Source organism: Dipodomys ordii, unplaced genomic scaffold (assembly GCF_000151885.1).
Source record: "Dipodomys ordii isolate 6190 unplaced genomic scaffold, Dord_2.0 Scaffold3, whole genome shotgun sequence".
Taxonomy (NCBI): domain Eukaryota; kingdom Metazoa; phylum Chordata; class Mammalia; order Rodentia; family Heteromyidae; genus Dipodomys; species Dipodomys ordii.
Genome location: NW_012267219.1, coordinates 20,229,469 through 20,253,181, shown reverse-complemented (window position 1 = coordinate 20,253,181; position 23,713 = coordinate 20,229,469). Strand labels below are relative to the sequence as shown.

The 23,713-nt window shown below is 36.0% G+C and overlaps 1 protein-coding gene across 1 annotated transcript in view; it reads right to left on the bottom strand.

The window, feature by feature from the left end:
• Tmtc2 (transmembrane and tetratricopeptide repeat containing 2) overlaps positions 1–23,713 on the bottom strand; it is a 350,008-nt gene that overhangs the window by 176,615 nt on the left and 149,680 nt on the right. The gene's annotated exons all lie outside the window — the stretch shown is intronic.

The window sequence follows — 23,713 nt, the reverse complement described above, 5'->3', positions numbered from 1 at the left end:
AGAAAAGGGATTTGAAGTTAAAAATGAAGGAAATATACACTGTGAAATTTAGTTAATAATATACTGACACTGTGTTAATTACAATAAACATACTCTATAATGCAAGATGTCAGTGCAAGAAAGTAAGTGTGATGTATATATTGGAGGAACCCCTCCGTTTTATCTTCTGGAATTTTTAAGTAAACTTAGAAACTGTTTCAATATTGAAGTCTATTTTTGTTTAAAAAATGCAGATGGGCTCTGTTACATCAATATCTGAAAGCTATTAGCAAAGAAAACCAACAATTAAAAGTTAACCCCACTCTTAACATTTAACATTTAATGTACCTTTCAAGCTAACTGACCACAGCTGCTTGTATTGCTGTATAAGATGATACAATGATATCAGATTCTGTCTGGTTATGTCTGACCCCCTCTGCATTTGTAGTGTATTTTAAAACGCAAGTGGGAAGCAAGTGTCAGGGGAAAGGCCTTTCTAAACCCATTGCTATGGTGTTTTCGTTGGCATGGTGACTCATTCTTCCTCATTAAGCTAGCATGGGGAAATCAAGCAGTTAGTAATTTCTTGCGTACCCATGGCAAGGCCTTTCTGAAGCTAACTATTTGCAACTCAAGTACCCAAAGAGTTCAATTAGTGGAACTGCAAGGGGTGCGCCATACCCCCTAACCCATTACATTAAAAGCAAGCCCCTGAATCCCAGCCTCCAAAGTAATCTTGTTTAGTTTAAAATAAGAGATTGAATACTTCCCACCAGGCAGAGTACTATGGTCAAATCAGGTTAGCCATACAATTCAGCCTTTATGAAGGAAATATATGAAAAAAACAAAAATCCCTTTTGTTCTAAGTAACAACAGTCATCCAAAAAAACCCACAAATGTTTTAAAAGTAAAGAAGACACCTCTCTTTGATGGACAAGCAAATCATTTTTGCTTAAACTCCTTTTTTGTGGATTTTTAATAATCCGCATAATGGGGAGAAAAATAAAAATCAAAGAGCTCAGAATTAATTAAATTCAGAAAAGAAACTTTTTTTTCTTTCTATCTCTTCTCAACTGGACAACTGCATTGCAAATGCATTTCCTGGGCCAATAGATTAAACTGCAACATTCTTTTAACTCTGTGTGGCTTTACTGCTACAAACCAGCCATTATGAGATGCGTTCCAGTCTCATTAATGAGTTAAGCATGTGAGTCCAGCATTTTGGAAACATAAAGAGACAAATTATAATGAGCCTTCACTCAGTGGGGAGGCTAAGATACAGCCTTTTTCTCTCAAAGATATCATAATAGACAGCTACTTAATGAATGTGAGAGTTTCCTACGAAAGTACAAAAAATACCAATATGCAAAAGAAGATTTAATATATACAAATACAAGTTAATGCATATCTATCTATATTCATGGAAACAATTTCAACATTCAACATTTTGATATGGAAAAATACTGTAGTTCTATACTTTCTCTTTGGTCTTATGTTAAAAGTAAAAATCAAATGCAAAATGAAAAAATGTTCAAATGACTACTTAGTCTAATTTTACACAAAAATTACATCTATGCATCTATACATGTCTCACAAAAACGTTGACTTTATTCTAAAGACACCACACTACTTTATAAAATTATACTTTTTGAAATATTTTTTCCATACAAAAGCATCAGTTTTAGCACTTAAAATAGCACTTAATTTGCTATCTTGTGGTTTCAACTATGCAAAATCCCCACCATGACCTTTGCAGTGTATCATCACTACTAATCATTAAGAGCAGCATCAAAGAGATCTGCATTCTCACAAGGCTAGCTGGATAGGAAGAACACGGTGGGTTGCCTGAGCAAACAGTAGGATCATCACCTGTGATTCACCAATAATCACCCTCACCTGAAAGAAAACCAAATAGATAAATGCCTACACCACAGCTAAGTAACCAAATGACTTCGCTACTAGAAGAAGGTATTACAGAAAAACCAACTTTACTTCTCCTTTCTTATTTGGACTATTTGGCTGTCTCTTCTCAGTATTGGAAAATAAGTAAGAAGTAGCAAAGCAGTAACACCTATCCTACCCTGAGGCTAGTCATTTCAAAATGTTATACAAACAAAAACTGAGACTGGATATGGGTGAAATAACAAAAGATAGAAAAAGAGACTTGAGTTTTTGTGAAGAGTCCTATTTGGGACCTGTATCTGATTATTCTGAAGGCGCATTTCTTTTGGAAGAGTAAGACAGTAGTCCTAGAAAACATAAATAAATGGGATAGTATTTTCAGAAGCACAAATATGTGTACCAACAACTGTGTATTTCTTACATGTCTACATTTATTAGCTAGAATTAGACATCAAAACAGGGAATTACAAATGATATTTATACATAAAATTTGAGTTGTGTATTACTTGGTTTTAATAAAAAAATTATTAATGTAGCATGCCAGGGGGTATGGGGGTGGAAGCTTAGGAACAAATATAAACAGTAGAAAGTTTTCAGATTCCACTCAGCTTTTCCATAGCTGTACTCTCTCCAGGAGCAACTTGGCAATATGCACAGTTTGGGGTCTGTTGTTGATGAGTATAAATCTAAATTAAAAAAAAAATCTTCACATAACTGTAGTGTACCAAATTTCTTTCTTTCTTTTTTCTACTGTGAACTTTGAAATTAAATTTCCATCACATACTGAGACCATATATAGAAATTGGGATGTGAGGAAACACGGGAAGATTTGCAGGGGGTAGGGGAAGGAGACTTTAAAACTGTGAAACTTGCAGAATCATTGCAGGGTTATCTTCCATTTTACACTTCAGTACAACTCAAGAGTTTGATCTTACTTCAAATTACCTTTAAAAACAAAAAGTAGGTATGTACTAAATACCTATTTTGAGGACCATTAACTTTCTCACCATTAGTCTTCCTTTTTAAAGCATGCATAGCCTTTGTATGCATAGCCCTGTCATTAAATACTAGATTTCAAATTATTTCAGATTGAGTTAAAATTTTTTGCTTTCTTCATTGAGAAAATTTTGTATTATTAATAAAAATTCTTAGACTTAAATTCACTGCATAAATCTCTAATGAGTCTTCCAAACATATTTGGATAATTCTTTCAGCTTGACACAGTTGAAATTAGCACTAATCATTGCCATTCCCTAATTATGTAAAATTAAATAAATTGAACTTACACATGCAAACATTTTGCAATTCACCCTACATTCACTTCTCCTTTCAAGTTAACCCATAAGATTAGACAACTTGTTTTAATAGATTATTATCTTTGGACTAAGTCCAAAAAGTATTTGTCTAATGGGAGTTCTGTCTGCTTTAACAGTTGCGGTTGAGCGGACTCTCCCTGACTGGACTGTCAATCATTTCTTGACTGGCTCAAGGCCCTTAGACCCCTGCTGAGAGACAAGCAAGAAGTTTTTGCCAGGTGTTTGACTGACACTCAAGAGGTTTAGATTAAGCCAAAGGGAAGAGAAAGTGGAAGGGAAAAAGTGGTTAAAATTCTCACTGGAACCTCTAGCATCATGCTCCTTAGTTAAACATGCTCTTCTTCCAATGTATGCCTGTCCCTGTCTTCTTGTTATGCACTTTGTTTACAACAGTGAACACCAACAATATTCAGAAGTGCAGAAAATTCAAGCAACTCATGCCATAAGCAAGTCAAAAGAAGAATAAAGCCAAAGGATAAAAATAAAAGGGCATTGGACTATAAATATTGATTATGAGAAAGCAACAACAGCAGCAGCAAAAACACAGGACATACACATTTTTATTTAGCCCCTAGTTCAAACATTACCTTTTCAGCAACATGAGGAAATGCTAATCTTCAATCACATTCCATAATTACTACCAAACAAAACTACATTACCAGAAATCATGCAAGGATATTTGGTAATAAATCCATGGTATTTTTTACTGTATCTCAAGTCAAACTGCATAATTCATTCCTTCAACACTCGAAACAAACGAAAGTCATCCAAAGGATATAGTCAAGGAAACACAAATTAAGGCTCCATTGTATTTTCCTATGAGAAACCAGATATTATGTGGAAAGGAAGAATTGGACGTAATTAGTTAATGAATTCAAACACCTGTTAAGTAATTTTATATCTCCCAGATGAGGTCCGGGCATCAAATGAAGAAAGCATGCCTAGAAATCAATCCATTCTGTCATTGTACTTCACTGTAGGATGTGTGGATAATTATTACCAGTAGCAACACTAATTATGAATGTTTATTAAATACTGTACAGTGTCTTTATATACTTAGTCTCAGGTAGTTCCTTTAAAAAGTGTACAGTATGTGTCAACTTTGTGAGCCTGTATTTTACAAAAAGGCAGAGAGAATTCGGGAAAGATAAGTGTGTTTCACATCTAATCCCAAAGCTAAACAGAATAAAGGCTCAAAGCCATGTACTTGAAGTCCAGAGCTCTGTGCCCTTCACCATCCAAACCTCTCAGTACACACTTCACAATCACCATCTCTAGTTCCTCATCGGATTTGAGCTCCTCAAGCTCTGCTCAGCCTCTTTGATCCCCAAGTGATACCTGACAGGAAAGGCCAGCAGCTCCTCAGGAGACGCTCATAAGGCCACAGAGTGGCAAATGGTAGCTCAGAAACTAAAGAGAAGCCATTTTTGCATTTGTAAAATCTATAACATTGGAAACAAATCCTCAATGTTCATTTTGCAATCAGGAGACTGCGGTCCACAGAGGTTCCATGCAATCCCATCTTCCTTTTTTGTTTATAAAATCATACATGGTTTGCTCATTTGTATTTTTAATTACAATTTCTCTTATAGTTTTCAAGGAAACTACAAGAATTTTGCAAAGCCAGAACCATGACATTCCAATATCCTCAGCATGATATTCGAAACTGTCCCAAAGTGGCCCATCTTTTCCTACCTGAATTCCAAAGCCCCCTAAATCATGGTGGTAAGTATTTTGTTTGAAACTTCCACATCTCCACAATATTACTGTTTCCATTATTATTCTAAATGTCAAGCAAACTTGAACCTTCCTATCTAAAGTTGTCATGATTTTAAGGGCTCTCCCTCATCTCTAGATTAAATTTCAGTTCTTCACACTACATGAATCCATGTCTTCTCAAAGGTCTCCAGTCTTATGATTTGCACCATTTCTATGAAACATATGCAATATTCCAAAGGTCAAGACTGAAGTTGTTAAGGTCCAAAGTAACACTAAGCATAAAATCTTAATCTTATTATCACCTTCTTACAAAAATAAGTCTTGCTGATCTCAAAAAGAATACCAGTTAAGTTAGGAAAGAGTTGCTGGTTTTATTCACTGAATAATGTTATCCATACCAAGACAATCTCCTGGGTTAGAGAAGGACTAAGCAATTGAACAATAAGATAAAACACAAAGGAAGTAGGAAAGCAACTTAGAAAAGGGTTGAACTGAATCTAACGGCTAGAATCTTGATAAAATGATCAAAGCATTCAATTCAATGTCTACATACTTACACCAAATAATATATAGCTGTTATCCACCCAGTTTCACTTTCCTTGGCTTAAATTCCCAGTGGCTCCAAAGAACAAAATGAAAAATTCCACACATATATTCTTAAGTTTTAAATTGTGTGATATTCTGAGTGTGATAAAATCTCACATCTTTGGTCACTTAGTTACCACCTCAGTTATCAGTTTTGATATCAATATTTACCATCAAGTAATCCTTTTCTTAATAATGTCCCCCATAGCCAAGAATAGTGTAGTCAGTGTCCCTACCCTCTTCACAGAGCTATGGTAGACAGGAAAATACCCAGGTATGGGTGGAATGTGGAGGGGAGCCAACCATGGGAAATGGGGCAGCTTGGAATGCTTAAGTGTAAGCCAAGGTGGTGAGATGTTCATGCACACTAATGTGAACCATGCTTCAAGAAAAAAACAAAAACAAAAACAATCACCAAGGCCCACAAAAAAGAAATGGTTCAACTGGCAGACTTGTCTGCTTACTAAAATGAGGCTATGAGGACACTCAGAGATTTCTATGTATTAAATTACTTTTCCCCAAAAGGCCCTATGTTGGAATAGATAGACACCGAAGTATTTGTTAGAAAAACAGCATTCCTGGGTCTTGTTACTATTAGACGGCAGGCAGTACATTACCTCAGGAGCCAGCTGGCTGATTAAGAAAGGGAAGAAAACATTACCAATTCATGGAACAAAACAAAAAAGAAAAAAAATACCTAAAATACATTTGAAAAATTATGCCTCCATTACCAATTTAGCAGTTCTTCCTTTTTACAATGTTATCTATAAAACAATAAAGAATTGAGATTTGGGATTGAAGAGATTCAATAAAGGGGTTGTGTTTCTCAGTTTTCCTTAGGACACAATACCTAAGAAAATTATTTCAAAGACAAGCAAAGTTACAAATTCCCCCTCCCTGCAAAAAAAAAGAAAAAAGAAGTTAATTTTAGTAATGTAATTAAAATAGAATAATGTAGTCTTTGAAGCATCCTTAGACATGCGCCTATCAGGAAAATATACTTGTGGACAGGTTAAATGACTTGTCCACAATTATGCAACTAGGTAGTGGCAATCTGTGTGTGAAAAGTAGAACCTCCTGATTAGAACCACAGGGTTCATGTCATTATGCCACGTGGCCATACTTTACACAGCATGCTCCCTTTATCTCTGAAATCACAACTCTCTCAAATGCCTAACATTTTGCAGAGGCTTTTGCGTAATTAATCTCGAAAAAGGCTATCAGCTGGACACAAAGGTGCAGGTTCAAACAACCTTTACATAAATCTGATGTAAATCAGCAAATGGCTTAATAGCACATTAAATTTTTATAGAATCCTTCTCTCCAAATTAACTATATGTTATTGCTCTTTTAAAGTTAGTCAGTAGAGCATTTGCCTGTTGGAAGTAAGCTGATGTATGTTTTAGGATGTCAATTTCCTTAACATGCTAAAGAAATACCCTAGAACTTAAATAGGGTTAGTGTATTTGGCTTGCTGCTCTAGCAGCATATAGAGATCAGCATTTTGGTGGTTCATTGCAAATAGTAGTTAATTCCAAAGACCTTTTTTTTTTTTTTTTTGGCATGGATTGGCTTTAGACATTGAAACTATGAAACCATGAAACCATGTTCTTTATTCCATATAGGTAATGAAGTGGATATTGGTTTATCTAAGCTCTTACAAGCATTTTTACACTTTGACAAAACTCCTGGTTAAAGTTAAAACAGACCAATTTCATATTTGAAACATATCCTAGTGATAGTCTCTGTACAAGACACATATAAAGCACTCTGAAAAGTAAATATATGGGAACGGATACAAACTGCCCAAGTTCATATTCACAGGGATAGACATTTTACTCATTTAAAAACCCTTAGGCTGTGTGTGTGTGTGTGTGTGTGTGTGTGTGTACTAAAAAAGCAATTAAATACTAGAAAATTACATTGACGTGGGAATCAACAATTTATCACAGTTTTCCAAAACAAATTAAGGATCCAAGCATTCTAACCCATAACCAACCCCCCAAAAGATTCACTGATCATCCAAACTCTATTACCGGTTGGTAAAGTACTAGATAAGACAGTACTGCATATTAAAGACATGGTAAAGATACTCCAGAATTTTCACAAAGACTTCAACTAGTTTTATATAAAGACTTCAACTAGTTTTACAGGCTCATTTTGCTTGAGGCTTGTTTGAATTGAAAGGAAAAATACACACACACACACATATTATATCTTTGGAAAAGGATAAATTCAAGTCCAATTCTTATTTTTAACAGACAGTAGAAAATATGATTGTTGCTGTACCAGTGGTTCACACCTGCAATCCTGGCTACTCAAAAAACTAAAACCTCAGGAGGCTGAGATCTGAGGATCGCGGTTCAAAGCCAGCCCGGGCAGGAGAGACCGTGAGACTCCTATCTCCAATAAACCACCAGAAAACCGGAAGTGGCGCTGTAGCTCAAGTGGTAGAGCGCTCGCCTTGAGCTGAGCTGAAGAGCTGAGGGACAGTGCCCAGGCCCAGAGTTCAAGCCCTACGGCCGACAAAAAAAAAAACAAAAACTAAAACCTAAAGGATCAAGGTTTGAAGCCAATCCAGGCCAAATTAAAAAGTCTCTGGGAGACTTTAGCTCCAACTCACCATCAAAATTCTAGGCTAGATGTAGCTCAAATGCTAGAGCATCAAGCAAGTAAGCAAGCTAAACTATCACACTGATCAAGTATGAAGCCCTGAGTTCAAACTTCAGTACTGCCAAACAAAATAAAACAAAACAAAATAACCAAAGAAACAAATAATAATATAGTGATAGTTGTAGTAACTCAATCCTCTCCAAAAACAACTATCCTATGTCTAAAACGGACATTATTTGGTAACTCCATATTACTTCTGCATCAAATTCTTTTTATTATAATGAAATTTGCAGGAAAGCATTTTTCATCTGAAAAACAGCAACCTTTTGCTGAAGATTCATCTTTGCATATAAATAAACTACAAACACAATGCCAAGCACATACAGAACCAGCATGGGAACACAGGCCTGTAATCCCCATAGAAGAGAGGCAGATACAGATTGACCCATTGCAACAATGAGATGTACAAGACACTATGTTGAAAAATGAACTTTACAATTTAGATGGGGGGGAGGGGGGAGGGGTGGGGTGTAGTTAAGGAGGTGGAAGGGACAGGATGGTAGGGGAAAAACAAAGGAGGAGGCAACAATGCTGGATAAGAAATGTACTCATTACCTTGCTCATGTAACTGTAACCCCTCTGTACAGTAAAGAAAAAAAAAACATTTAAAAAAACATTTTAAAAAAAAGAGAGAGGCAGAGGCAGAATCAAAAGTTCAAGCCCAGTATTTCAAACTGGGATACTTAAACTCAAAGCAACCTAAGTTACATAGCATGAGCCTGTTTCAGAAAACAGAGCCTGGAGATGTAGCTCTAGGGTAGAGTGCTTCTCCAGCATGGCCATTTCCTAGTTTCAATCACCAGCCTAACAAAAATAACCAAAGAACACACAAATCTGTTAGCATGATTGATTATCAAAGACTGAGCAATATGAAGCTCAAAGGGGAAAAAGAGCTTCAAGGTGAATTGATTTCGAATCACTCTTATTTTGGATGTCTTTAAAGTAACATCATACAGAAGAGAAAGGACAGGTGGTAAGTGTTTAACAAACACAATCCTGTCAAGGCAAAATTGCTCATGACCCTCTTTTCAAGTCTTCTAAACTCTGGGCAAGTAACAGCGCATATACAATACAGTAAATCAATAGTACACACACACACACACACACACGCGCGCGCGCGCACACACATGCACACGCACAAAGAGTTCATCATCCAAACCATTAATAATCAAGCTATGTTTTACTTAGAAACTTGTGTTCCGGAAAACTAAGTTATTTGGAGAAGTTCACTCAATGTCTTTATTAAATGGTATAGAAAACAATGAACTTACAGTGCTAACAAGATAGTTATTATACAATAAGTGCAGGTCTGGTGTAGTGGTGTATGCTTGTTACTCCATCTCTTGGGAAGCAGAGACAGGAAGATGGAGAGTTTCAGGGGAGCCAGGTTTACCCGTAAAACTAGCTATTGTATGTGGAAGAACAGATTATTTATTATTAAAAGCTACTGTAAATACCATTGGCCCTAAAGCTAAATAATATGAAAAATATTGATGTGTTTTCATAATATTATTTGAAATTTCCATTTTTCACTACAATTAAAAGCACGAAAACAAGAAAACCATGAGCTATGGAGTCAGACATTTAATATGAAACTCCTGTATATGAGATTCACTGTACATGATCAGTGAATCCTCTTGCAAATTACTTCACTCTTGTCTGCCTCAGTTTATCGTGTCTATATCTTATCTGCTGATGAGGTTAATAGTACTTGTTCTAATACAATGGCACAAAATTATACACAAAAGATACATTGCTAGCATGGGCATAGCTAATGACAGTTGTTACTATTGCCACCATTTCTGTGTATATGCAAATGAAAGCTAATGAATCTAGAGGGGTTATTTCTCTGCCTCTTTTAAACAATATGGAAGTCAGTCCACCATAGAGAAGATTATACTGCAGAATATAAGAGTTTCAAAGAGCACAAATTATCCTGTCCAGGAACCAGCAACTTCAGGCTGCTGCTTTGACAACTTAAATTCAGTCCTCTTCTCGCTCAGCCAGCCCATTTTTCCATTGGTATCCAATATTCTTTCTTTCCTCACTATTTTACCTCTAAAGCACATTTATTATTGGAGTGAATCTCATTTTTGTCATTAAGGTTGTCACTCATTTTATTGCTATTCAGATAGTAAGAAACTACAGTCATATTCTGAGATCAAAGTAACTTTTTCTTTTTGACAGTACTGGGAATTGAACTCGGGGCCTCATACTTGAAAGGCGACTGTTCTACCATTTGATCTCCTCCCTGATATTTTTGCTTGTCTTGTGTTTTGTTTTTTGATAGGATCTTGCCTTTTTGTTAGGCTAGCCTCAGACTGCGTTCCTCTACTCTCCTTATGATATTACAGACCTGTACCATGTACTTAACCTAGATACAAATATTTAAGACTATAGAAATGTTCTTTTAAAAAATGACACCACACTCTCAGAGCTGTATGAAGTTAAATAACTATTCACTTATTAATGTATACATCTAATGCCTAAATTTTTTCTCACTCCCAAGTTTTTGCAGTAGAAAAGGTGAAAAAGAGAAAGAAGCCTGACCAGCTATTGTTGGTCATCTTTTAAATTAATCTTGGGTTTGGCAGAATCAAAGAAAGGAGACTGGTACTGAGGGGTAGTCTATGTCGAACAGTGACATTCTGTCATTGAATGAAATTCATCAAAATAAGAAAAATACACTGTAATTTCAGTTTCTGTGTCACAGTAATTGTAGCTTCACAAGTAATTAAGCCATTTGAATGTGTCAAGCTGAACCACTAAGACAAAACTCAAACAATGAGGTTAGTCAGGGGAGGAGAAAAATAGAAGGAAACAACAAACAGCAACCAACAACTCAATTTCAATAGCAACTTTGGGATTATTTATATAGTAAAAGAGAATCTAAGCGAAATGAAAAAATAGGCAAAATTCTAATTAATGATAGAACTCTAGAATACTTAAAGACCAACTGGAAAATTGAAATTTTCCGTACTAACAAGTTTTAAAATCTTAAAGGAAATATGAATAGTAACATAAAGCATCTGGGGAAACCTTAAATTATCTACTTCTTAGTTAAGTTAAACATGTGTATCACTTCCACGAGCCTGGAATTCTCTTAATAGAAGGAATGATGTGTACATAGTTTGCATATACCAGTCCTGTTATAAACCTTTTATTTAAATAAAAACTATAAAAATTCATTATAATGTGTGCGAGAAAATCATCAATGTGCATCAGGGAACCCTAAATCTAGTACTCATCACTATCCCTTAAAGATGTCACTACACCTCTGAAAAACAAACAGGAACTATTGACCTGACTTTCTCATTCAGTAGCTCTCAGCTTTGCAGTATACTATTTAGTTCAAAATAATTTACTCAATGATCACTTAAGATTAGTTAAGTCAAAGAAAACTCATGATGAATTCTAAAGTCTTTTTAAAAATACATGGTCATCTCCCTCCAACTTACCCCCAAGAATCATCTGTCAATGAAATCAGAGTTTTAAATGGTAAATTTTCTGCAAGCAAAACACCAATGTTAAGTATAGATAAAACCAAAATAACTGAAATTTAAATTTCAGTAAACATAATCTAATTTGAATATCATAACATTATTGAGGTCACCAAAATACTTGATAAAAATTTTGGCAGTCAGAAAAACTACAGTATTGCTTTAAAGACAAAAGTCTCAGGAATATCAACAACAACAACAACAAATTCCAGCTTCAATGCTTTCTGCAGAAAGCTTTGTTATAGTAGAGATTCCAGAATTAGCAGCAACAATATTGCCTGCCAGGTTGGAGAAGAATAGAAGAAGGAAAGCGATTAGCATTCACCTTCAAGCAGTAACAGTGCTTGCTTTTTCTCAAAAGAATGAGACTGGAATGCTGCAAGCTATTGCAGCCACTGAACTAATCTCCCTTACCATAAACCTGGCTAAAAAGAAATATATAGGAAACAGGGTGGTGGAAGAGAGAACAGTAAAAACCCTAGCTCCCCTCCTCTTGTGGATAAATAAGCAACAGCACCCTCCTGAGCCCAAAGGAGAAAAAAAAATAAAGCTATAAATGTATGAAATGAAGGCAACAGAGAACAATTAAACAATTAAAATAAGTATGCATACTTATTTTCAGTCAATCAAAAGAAAAGTCATATGATCAAATCATACTGTTCAGAAGAATTATCTTTTAAAAAAGAGAATTTTCCTTGACTTTCTTTTAATTATCAGCACTGGTGAACTGGACAGCAAACATTCCATTCTTTGTTGATTGACATTTTGCAAAGCATCTCATTAAGTATTCTAAGGGTTCAACAATTACCACAGACATGCTGATTGAATGTGCCATAAAATGGCAGATAAAAGTTTGGGAACACTAAAATGCCGACCACCATGATAATACTCCCTATAAGAATGAAACTCAGCTGGAAAGTGTGCAAGTATGCACTCTACTTGCACCTAACATAACATATTGCATATTGTACAACTCATGTTCCAATAGTTTATTAATTTTCCCAAGTTCACAGCTAAGAAACTAAAGAATATCTAATGAAGTCTAACTCTGAATATTCTAGTCCTAAGGACTTTCAATAATAGCACAACTAGGGGCTGGGGAGATGGCTCAGTGGTAGAGCGCTTGCCTTGCATACTTGAGGCCCTGGGTTTGATTCCTCAGCACCACATACGCAAAAAGAAAACAAAAAGCCGGAAGTGGCGCTGTGGCTCAAGTGGTAGAGTGCTACCCTTGAGCTGAAGAGCTGAGGGACAGCACCCAGGCCCAGAGTTCAGGCCCCACGCCCGGACCCCCCCCAAAAAAATAATAGCACAACTAGCAACTCTACACACAAAAAGGTTAGACAAAAGGCAAATGATAATTCGAAGTAAATACCAATTCCTTTCATAGGAGTAAAGATACCTGATTTTCCTCATACCAGATCATGAGGATTTAAGAAGAAAGAAAACAGTACATGCTGGTGGCTCATACTTGTAATCTTAACTACCCAGGAGGCTGGGATTTGAGGATCAGGGAAGGAAAGTCCCCTTGAAACTCTCATCTTCAATAAACTACTCAGAAAAACCTGGAGGTGGGCTGTGACTCAAATAGTAGAGTCTGAGCCTTGAGCACAAATAGACTCAGGGACAGCACCTGAGGTCAATCCCCCAAAAGGGCAAAAGGAAAAAAAAAGAAAGAAAGAAAAGAAAAGAAACTAAACTCAATGGAGCAGGTATACTTACATATTTTTGTCTGATCTTTTAAGTAAGAGAAATAAAAATTCAGAGCCGGGTGCCGGTGGCTCATGTATGTAATTCTAGCTACTCAGGAGGCTGAGATCTGAGGATTACGGTTCAAAGCCAGCCTGGACAAGGAAAGTCCGTGAAACTCTTATCTCCAATAAACCACTAGAAAACTAGAAGTGGTGCTGTGGCTCAAGCGGTAGAGTGCTCGCCTTGAGCTGAAGTGTTAAGGGATAGTGCCCAACCCCAGAGTTCAAGCCCCATGACCAACCAAAAAATAAATAAATAAAATAAATAAAAATTCCATGAAACTTGGAGTTCTCCACCCCCAAATAAATTATGAGAATATAGTCAAATCACACATAAGTTTAGTATAATCTGACTAAATTATAGATAATTGTATTCATACAGTTTGTTCTCAAGAGACCCATAATATGCATACTCACACAAATTATTTTATAGGAGGAAGACACCTATAAGTAAAGGTGTCACTATATTGAAAATCAAAAGAGTAAGCTTATAAGGTTGTCTTCATACTACAAACAATTTGAAACAAAAAAATCCACATAATTTTTGTTCAATTTTTAAATACACAGAATTATTTTTAAACATCCATTATTGATACTGCATATAGACAAGTGTGCCTGCCTGAATGTATATATGTATACTTATATATATACATATACATATATATACACACGTATATGTATATATACACAAACACAGACATACACATATATATGGTAGATTACATATAGCCACATATTAATGAAAATTTGGGGTATATTTTCCAATTCTTTACTTCTAGAAACTAACTCAGTCCTTTGTTTTGTGTGTGTGTGTGTGTGTGTGTGTGTGTATGTGTGTGTGTGTGTGTCCTTCATTTATCCTGTGCTGTCCCTTGCCTGATTTCTTTGAATCTTACATTAATTAGAAGCAAAAGGTAACCATATAACAAATAGTAAGCATGCATATTTCCCTATCACAGCAAAAGAATAAGAAAAAAAGAAACAGGATGGTTGCACTTTATTTCCCTGAAATTAAATGAATAAACATGTAGAGAAGGAAAAGATTGTCCTTTGGAATGGAAACACTGACTTCACTAATCAAGGCTATAATTACTGAAGAAACATGTATTAAATTCTGAATTCATGCTATTTCATTTGATGCAAGAGTTATAATCAGACCAACAGAGCATACAGGAGCCATCTGGGTGCTGCAGCATGGTAAAGATGAAGGGAGAGAGAGCAAGGGCACATTGACCTTCCTACCAGCAGATCATCACAGACTTCAGCACCACAAGGTACACTTTTCCCTTTTGATTTCTTGTTATCCTTTGTGAAGAAAGGAAAATTATGATCCATAGATACGAACCTTGAATATTTAAAAGACAAACCCCCACAACACTATGCAACCTTACCACTCTTTCCCAATTTCATATGTATTGTCCTTTCAATGCATTTAATAGGCAGTTTTATCCACATCCACTACCCCATTCGTTTTTTTAAAGAATCTCAGGGAATATATAAATATACTAAGAAATCTGGATGTCCATAGCCTACAGTTTGTTGAGAACTCAACACTAAATTGGTGTTGTCACTGTTCTAGGCATTTACTAGGCAAGGACAATGGATTTCAAATTTGTATAAACCTCATCATTTGATATGAAACTGCAAGTAGCAAGGATAAAATAACCTGATAGTCCTAAGTCTTGGTCAGCTGGTGTGATTCCTCTGAGACAGCAGGTTATGGAAAATTGAGCCAAATGATGTAATACATATCCAAGACACAGTGTGAGGAGAACAGCAGAGCTGATTTCAATGAGATTCATTATTTATTCATCACAGGGTCCAATTTGGGTGTCATTTTCACTGACAATATACTGAATTAACTAGTTGAAATTCAGTGCTGATAGGACATTAATTCTATAATGTGAAAAGGATGCTTTATTATTTTTTTTCTGGCTTCCTGTATGAAAGAGTACAAAACAAAGAGCGATGTGGTACTTGTGAACACTCGGGAGCATATGTGAGCACTGTTTAACAAAGCTGGAAACAGGGATACTGGAAAACTAGAGAAAGCCCTTTAGGGCTCCCTGTTTTCCTCATTACGAGTCTATAACAATATGCTAACTATTGCTCAGCAAGAAGTGACATAATTCTCGTTTTCCGAAAATAAGTGTTGTGTTATTTTAATGTTAAGAATGGTATCAGGCACACTCACTGAATAAATATAAGCCTCCACTCCTGTCCAATTCTCTGTCTCATCACAAAAGAAAACCTTCCCTCAGACTTCCTGGGAGCACAAAGAGGTCAGAGTTTCTCCGCTCGGTCAAGTACAAGAGGGAGATGGTCTGTCCTTTCCCAGACTCCATCATCTGTGGACTAGCCAAAGGTCAAACATGTAAAATCCATGCATAATCTTCCATGGGGGGGGGGTCGTCACATACTTTTGGATGTCCCAGGCATTTATGAGACACACTAGCAGATTTCAGTCTACACTTTCCTAATTTTTTTTTCTCTGTAAACTTCATGTACTGTGTCTATCTCCCAAAAGGACTGTTCAGTGTCTCCTGCTACTTCCTGTGACCTTCCCTCTGTGTGAATCTTAGGCTGTATCTCCTGTTCTTGTTCACCCCTCCAATCATAAATGCCTATGTATAACTATTGGGGCCTTCCTCAAATGGTTCTACTCCTGAACGCAATTCTTGATCTCCTGGGTAAAAGGAATCTCCCCTTCCTCTAAACACTACTAGAACCTCCAATGCTGCCATTATACCCTTGCTACTTTCCAGTTTGAATTTCAGTTCTATATTTATATGCACTACTCTTTTTCTTATTTTTTTAATTGGCAAGGTGATGTATAGAGGGGTTACAGTTACATAAGTAAGGTAATAAGTACATTTCTTGTCAAACTTGTTACCCACCTTCCCTCATTTTTCACCTAATTTCCCTCCCCCAACTCCAGTCCCCACCTGAAGTTATACAGATCATTTCCAACATATTGTCTTGTGAATATTACTGATGCATTGGTTCCCCATCAATGTCTCACCATTCTGTTGTTCCCCTTCCCTTCCCTAATTCAGATAAACATATCTACAATACCAGAGTACCAAAATCAAATACAGTGACAACAGGGGATATATGTTAAGGGGAAGAACATACAGAAGAAAGAAGAAATCACATAGTACATTAAAAACAACACAACAAAGAAAAACCTCTTTTGTCCATGTCTTGGAGTTCATTTCACTTAGCATCATCTTATATGATCATATGTACGTAGCTACTGAGCTATGAATGGATCAAGAAAATGTGGTACACACACACACACACATACACACACACATACACACACACACACACACACACACACACACACACACACACTGGAATTCTGTTTCCATCAGAAAGAATGACACCGCCCCATTTGTAATGAAATGGAAAGACTTGAGAAAAATCATATTAAGTCAAGTAAGCCAGACCCAAAGAAACATAGGTTCACATGGTTCCCCTTATTTGCCATAATTAGTATATGTCTAGGATAATGTTAGGAGTTGAGTAAATAGCTCAATAGCTAAGTATATATGTACTATTCTTAACTTCATACTACTCTATAAAATACTTAAATTCAGATTCTCACCAATTCTCCTGTGAATTGCCACATCAACAAATATAGCACACAAAGATGAAATTCAGAATGTAATTTGTGAATAGTCTGCTGCTCCAAGTATTAAGAACTATAAACATAACAGAAACACGCAAGGTACCAAGCCTAAATTACTTAGCTTGAACCTAAACTGTAACTAGAATGCAGAATCATCTTATATCAACTGAGCAAAGGTGCCAACTTGCAAGAATAAAATACCTTATTAATCTTTGACTTTTTGAATTGTAAGGTATCTTTGAACCTCGACTTTATTTGTGATATTATCTGGTTAGCAGTGTTGGCAGCTGTTCAAAGTTTTATAGTACTACAGGTCATGAATATTAAATGCTACAACAAGTTGACTGGGAAGAAATCCAAATTCATTTGTAAGTGCATGACAAACAGCCCTGCGGCTTCAATAGGGCTAGGAAATACTGTGATCAGAATCAGGTATCTTGCTATATCTGCATTCTCACAAAATCAAATGTAAGGTTAAAAGAAAGGAAAGAAAATCATATAAAAGGAATAGTATTTGAAATAGAGTAGTGCAGATGTTGACTTAGAAAAAAAAGCCACTATGAATCTATCATTTTTATGCAGTGCAATCCATAAGATTATCTCAACAAGAAATGAAAAGCACCACCTAGCCTAGAAGCAAAAGGGATAGAGCCATACATGATAGCATCTCATCAATGTCACCCCCAGCATCCTTTCAAGGAGAACAACACATGTGCAATGTGCAAATACCTTCTTTTCTCATGCTGCTACACATAAGAGTCAGCTATGCAGAAGTACTATTCAGTATCATTAATGTTTAGAGGATGATGAGCTTAACTCTTTAAACAGGATATAAAGTCCAGCATGATGTATGTTATAAATGATTTAGCCATTTGGATCATTTGCTATTTTGGTATGATCAATACAACTGAATGTAGAAACAAGCTTAAGTAGTAACTATGACCAAAGTTAATTTCATTTATCACAAACTACCTTTGCACTCTAAATCACTATCTTCGCATTAAAGGAAAAAAAAAAGTAACTTCTAAAAAAAGATGACTAACTTTTCAAAAATAGCAACGCTTTCCACATGCCAGTATAGTAAAATAGTCTTCTCCTTTATATTAAATAGTCTGAGCTACAAAACTTAAATTTATAAGAATGTACTACACACTATAATCAATTACAGCAAAACAAAGTCATTTTGGAGATATTCTTAAAAGATCACATTGAAAGGATTTCATTTTTGCCCTTGAACTGAAGCTCTTATTAGAATTATTACATTGACTTTGATTCCCTTATTTTTTAAAAAATTTCCACCTGTGACGAAATGACTGATTAATGATTCTAATAAACAATGAGATATTTCTACATTAAAGCAGGTAACAGACATTACATAAGCATAGAAAATGACTCCTGGGCCTGTAATGACTGATGCTGGGCAAGAAAAATATTGCTTCTGCTCATTTTATTACTCCATACCTCCTTGAGTCACAGGAGGCTTGTAAAAAAAAAAAAAATTGTGGCCAGATAAAATCTAGTATTTATTGTTACGAGTAGTTTAAGTGCATTTCAAGGTTCCCCCCCCCTGCCCCTGGTTTTTGACCGCATAAGTGAAAGTAACTTAATGAATAGTGAAACCATCCTTTGCCGAGAAGGGAGATAGTTTATTTTTCTGATAGTCATGTCTCCCAGTCTCACCTCTCAGAGCCCACTGAATACATGAAGGTAAATAGTATGTCATCATAACAGCCTACACTTTCAAAATAAATCTTAATTATGAATTCCATAATTTACTGAGTATCTACTATGTACTAAATGTTGAAGGGCAGCTCAGTATAACAAAAGAAATGAAAGCCGGGCGCCTGTGGCTCACGCCTGTAATCCTAGCTACTCAGGAGGCTGAGATCTGAGGATCGCGGTTCAAAGCCAGCCCAGGCAGGAGAGACCGTGAGACTCCTATCTCCAGTAAACTACCAGAAAACCGGAAGTGGCACTGTAGCTCAAGTGGTAGAGCACTCGCCTTGAGCTGAAGAGCTGAGGGACAGCGCCCAGGCCCAGAGTTCAAGCCCCACGACCGAAGAAAAAAAAAAAAAGAAAGAAATGAATGAAAGGCATCTTGAGGATAACCATTAAGAATATTTCAAAATACTCACTTTTATACGTGCATATATCTGAAGATTTTATAATGACTGTTTCTTGACCAATCCTAGGTGCTAAAAAATTATAGTTTGTCAGTGTCCAACTATATAATTTCATAAATCTTATTTCAGTCAACATTTGGTAAATAATTTAAATGAATTAACACTTAATAAACTAAGAATGGTGCCTGGCATAAGTGAATACTAAGTGTTCACTAAAAACTAATAAAAAAAAATCACTTCTGTGCCAAGAAATTAATTCTATCTCACATATTTTAGCAAAGAAAAATACTAATGTCAAATATCCTTTCCTGAATTGTAAAGCTTTACACATGATATGGACCAATACATTATTTTAACAGCATTAAAATCAAAACAGGCTGAAGTTGGCCATTTCAAAATTTTTTCTGGAATAAATGCTTCTGTTTTAAAAGTTAGTAATCAATGTTTAAAAGGAAAAAAATGAGATGTCACGGAATAATTTGATTTCAGTCTTAGAAAGATCTTAAGCTTATCTTGGGGTTCATTTCGCTTAACATCAACTTACCTGACTGTTTCTGCTTGTCTCAGACATATACTAGTTATTGCAAATAAGGGAAAGCATGGGACCTGTTTCTTTGGACCTGGCTTATTTCACTTCATATAATTTTTTCCAAGTCTTTCCATTTCCTAACAAATGGGGCAATGTCACTCTTTCTGATGGAGGCATAGAATTCCATTGTGTATATATACCACATTTTCTTGATCCATTCATCTACTGAGGGGCATCTGGGTTGGTTCCATATCTTAGCTATGGTAAATAATGCTGCAATAAACATAGTTGTGCTGGTAGCTTTAGTGTGGTCTTGTTTGTAAACATTTGGGTAAATGCCCAAAAGTGGGATTGCTGGGTCATAGGGGAGCTCTATGTGGAGCCTTTTGAGGAACCTCCATATTGCTTTCCAAAGTGGTTGAATAAGTTTACACTCCCACCAACAATGCAGTAGGTTCCCTTCTGGCCACATCCCCTCCAGCATCTGTTGTTATCAGAGTTCTTGATTATAGCCATTCTAACTGGGGTGAGGTGGAATCTCAATGTTGTTTTGATTTGCATTTCTTTTATGGCTAGGGAGGTTGAGCATTTCTGCATGTGTCTATTGGCCATCCTTTCCTCTTCAGAGAAGTTTCTCTTTAAGTCTTTAGCCCACTTATTTATTGGGCAGTTGTTTCTTTGAGGATTTGTTGTTGAGAGATTTAATTTTTTGAGTTCCAGGTATATTTTAGATATGAGACCCTTGTCCATTGTATGGCTAGTGAAGATAAATCTCCAATCTGTGGGCTTTCTATTGATCTTGCTAGCTTTGTCCTTTGCCATGCAGAAGCTCTGCAATTCCATGCAATCCCATTTGTCCAAGCTTTCGTTGATTTTTCTTTCTTGCTATTGTTTCTAACATATTTATAAGATATTTCTTTGTTGCTTTGTATGTCCCTCCCCCACGGTATAACCCATTTTCACTGTATTTGATGTTACTATAATTTGTGGAGGGAAATGGAAAAAACAAATTGTTTAAATAGGAATACAGGTAGACCCATTGCAACAATGATATGTACAAGATGTTATGTCGAAAATTCACTTTACAACTTTGGCGTGAGGGGTGGGGGTGGGAGGAGGGGGGGCTGTGGGGGGGTAGATGGTAAGGGATGGGAAGGGGAAACAAAGGAGGAGGCAACAGTGCTAGATAAGAAATGCACTCATTACCTTGCCCATGTAATTGTAACCCCTCTGTATGGTATTTTCACAATAAAAAAATTAATATTAAAAAAAGATCTTAAGCTGTATCAAACAGAAACCTGAATTTTCTTATTTCAACAATGAAAGCAGAGCTGGGTATTGATGACTCATGCCTATAATCCTAGTTTCTCAAAAGCTGAGATTTGTGGAGCACAGTTCAAAACCAAGCCAGGCAGTGTACAATTAACCAGTAAAAACCAGTCACTAGAATGATTAGACAGACAGACAGGGAGGCAGGCAGACAGACAGATGGAGAGACAACAGACATAAATCTTTAACCCATAAATCTTTACTCCTTATACTATCAAATCCCTGTAGGTTTTTAAGCTACTAGAAGTTTTTTTCTTTTGGCCTTAGCTTTCTAAAAGAATTAAAATTCCCATCCGTGTTTCTTCTCTCTTTTTAGTGAACATGTAGTAAATGACTTTTCAACTGGGCATTCCAACTGTCATTCAGAACCTCACAATTCATACAGAATTCATATCAGAATTCTCCAGGTCCACCAATAACTACTTTATTTCCAGATGAAGAATCAGATCATGTGTGTAATCCCTAGTTATGCTTGTGTGCTAAGATTCCACTCCACATAATTTTCCTTCCTACTCTATAGCCATTTGACTTTACATCTGTTTGCTCATCTTCACACCTCCAGAGTATGGTAAAAAGATCACTTGACTCATAAAATATGATTTCTATACCTAGTGATTCTAACATTTTCTGCATGTCAACTGTAAACATGGGAGGTGGCAAAATTATCTCTACCCTTTCTTATAAAGTCATAAAAACCTGTTAAGTGATATTCTTATTAAAGTTACTGGGCCTATATCTAAGAGAGACAGAAAGAACTAAGCTAAAACCGCAACCATCAGATGAAGGTTGTGGCTGCCCCTACTACAGCCATTGCCACTGCTTTGTCTCTAATCATTTTCAAAATCTGGCTAATTATCTATTTAGAAGTATCTCAGTCCATTACATGATGCCAAGGAGCCATTCTCATTAAAGGAAGTCCTCTGCTAGAGGTATCACTCTTTTCTTCTGTGTGTGTTTGTGTGGTGTGTGTGTGTATGTGCACTCATGCACGTGTGCACGCATGCACGTGTGCGTGCATGTGCTGCTCCTGGGGCTTGAACTCAGAGCCTGGGTGCTATCCCCAAACTTTTGTGTTGATGGCTAGACTCTACCATTTGAGCTACAACTTCACTTACAACTTTATAGCAGTTAATTGGAGGCTTTTCTTCTTAGTCGGGCAGCAGGCTTCAAACAGTGATCCTCAGATCTCAGCCTTCTGAGTAGCTAGGATTATAGTTGTGAGCTATTAGTGCCTGCTTTTCTTCTTTTATTCCTTCCTTCTCTTCTTTTTTCCATTTAAAAATTTTTTCTTAAACAGATATATGAGTAAAAGTTGACCAATATAATGAAGAATGGTGAGATAAATTTTAATTTCCCATAAATACTTTTATAAGCATAATCCAATTATTGTCTAGAAGACATTTACAGTAAGAAGCTCTACACTATCAACAATTCTGCCTTTGAAAGTATGCTTGAAGAACTGAAAATTTTTCAGAAGAGAACTTTAAAAGTCCTAAAAACATATCCTGGAAACACATCCTGAATTAGTATATCAAAATAACAAGATGGCAAAATGGAAATTCTATATAAGAAACCACAGTGCTTCCTAAGCTATCACTCATGTATGTAAAAGCTACTGAAACTGTTTTCTCTAACAGAATGCAGCTCACATTAAAACAAGGACTATGGATAACACTTATTCAATTTAAATTTCCAGCAAAACAATAAAGTTTGTTATTGTTCATGACATCATTTCAAGAAGAAAACAATTTGTCTCTCTAAATTTCCTTGAAAGAATTAAAGTTGACTTGAAATTAAAAGCTTGATTCTCAAACCATATGTTTCCAAGCATCAAACTCTACTCAAAGTTTTCTTTAAATTCTTGGAATTTAATTGTCATCACAAAAGAGCTTCATTAAGCCCTTAACACTTGAGTGTTAAGTGAAAAGGTTACACTTCCCACAGAGCAACAACACAACAGTGATTAGCCTGCTTGCTAAGTGAAAAGAAAATATTAAGTAAAAAAATATAATAATAAATTAAAAAATTGATTGTACTTCTCTTGTAGTTTTTTTTAATCATGAAAATACAGTACAGAGTAGTTACAATCACATGGGTAAGGTAATGAGTACATTTCCTATTAAGCATTGTTGCCTCCTCCTTTGTTGTTTCCCCTTCCCATCCCTTCCAAACTCCTCCTCACTCCACACCCCCCCACTCCCAACCCCGACCCAAATTGTAAACTTCGTTTTTCAACATAATGACTTGTACATCTCATTGTTGCAATGGGTCCACTTGTATCCCTATTTAAACGATTTGTTTTTTCCCTTCCCCTCCACAAATTATACAAACATCAAATACAGTGAAAACAGGGGTCATACCGTGGGGGAGGGACATACAAAGCAACAAAAAAAAATCATCTTATAAATACGTTAGAAACAAGAAAGAAAAAACATTTGAATACTTATCTTGGGGTTCATTTCACCTAACATCAATTTATATGACATTTTCTGCTTGTCTCTTTGGGCCTGGCTTATTTCACTTAATATATTTTTTTCCAAGTCTTTCCATTTCCTAACAAATGGGGCATTTACCCAAATGATCACAAACAAGACCATACCAGCACAACTATGTTTATTGCAGCATTATTTACCATGGCTAAGATATGGAACCAACCCAGATGCCCCTCAGTAG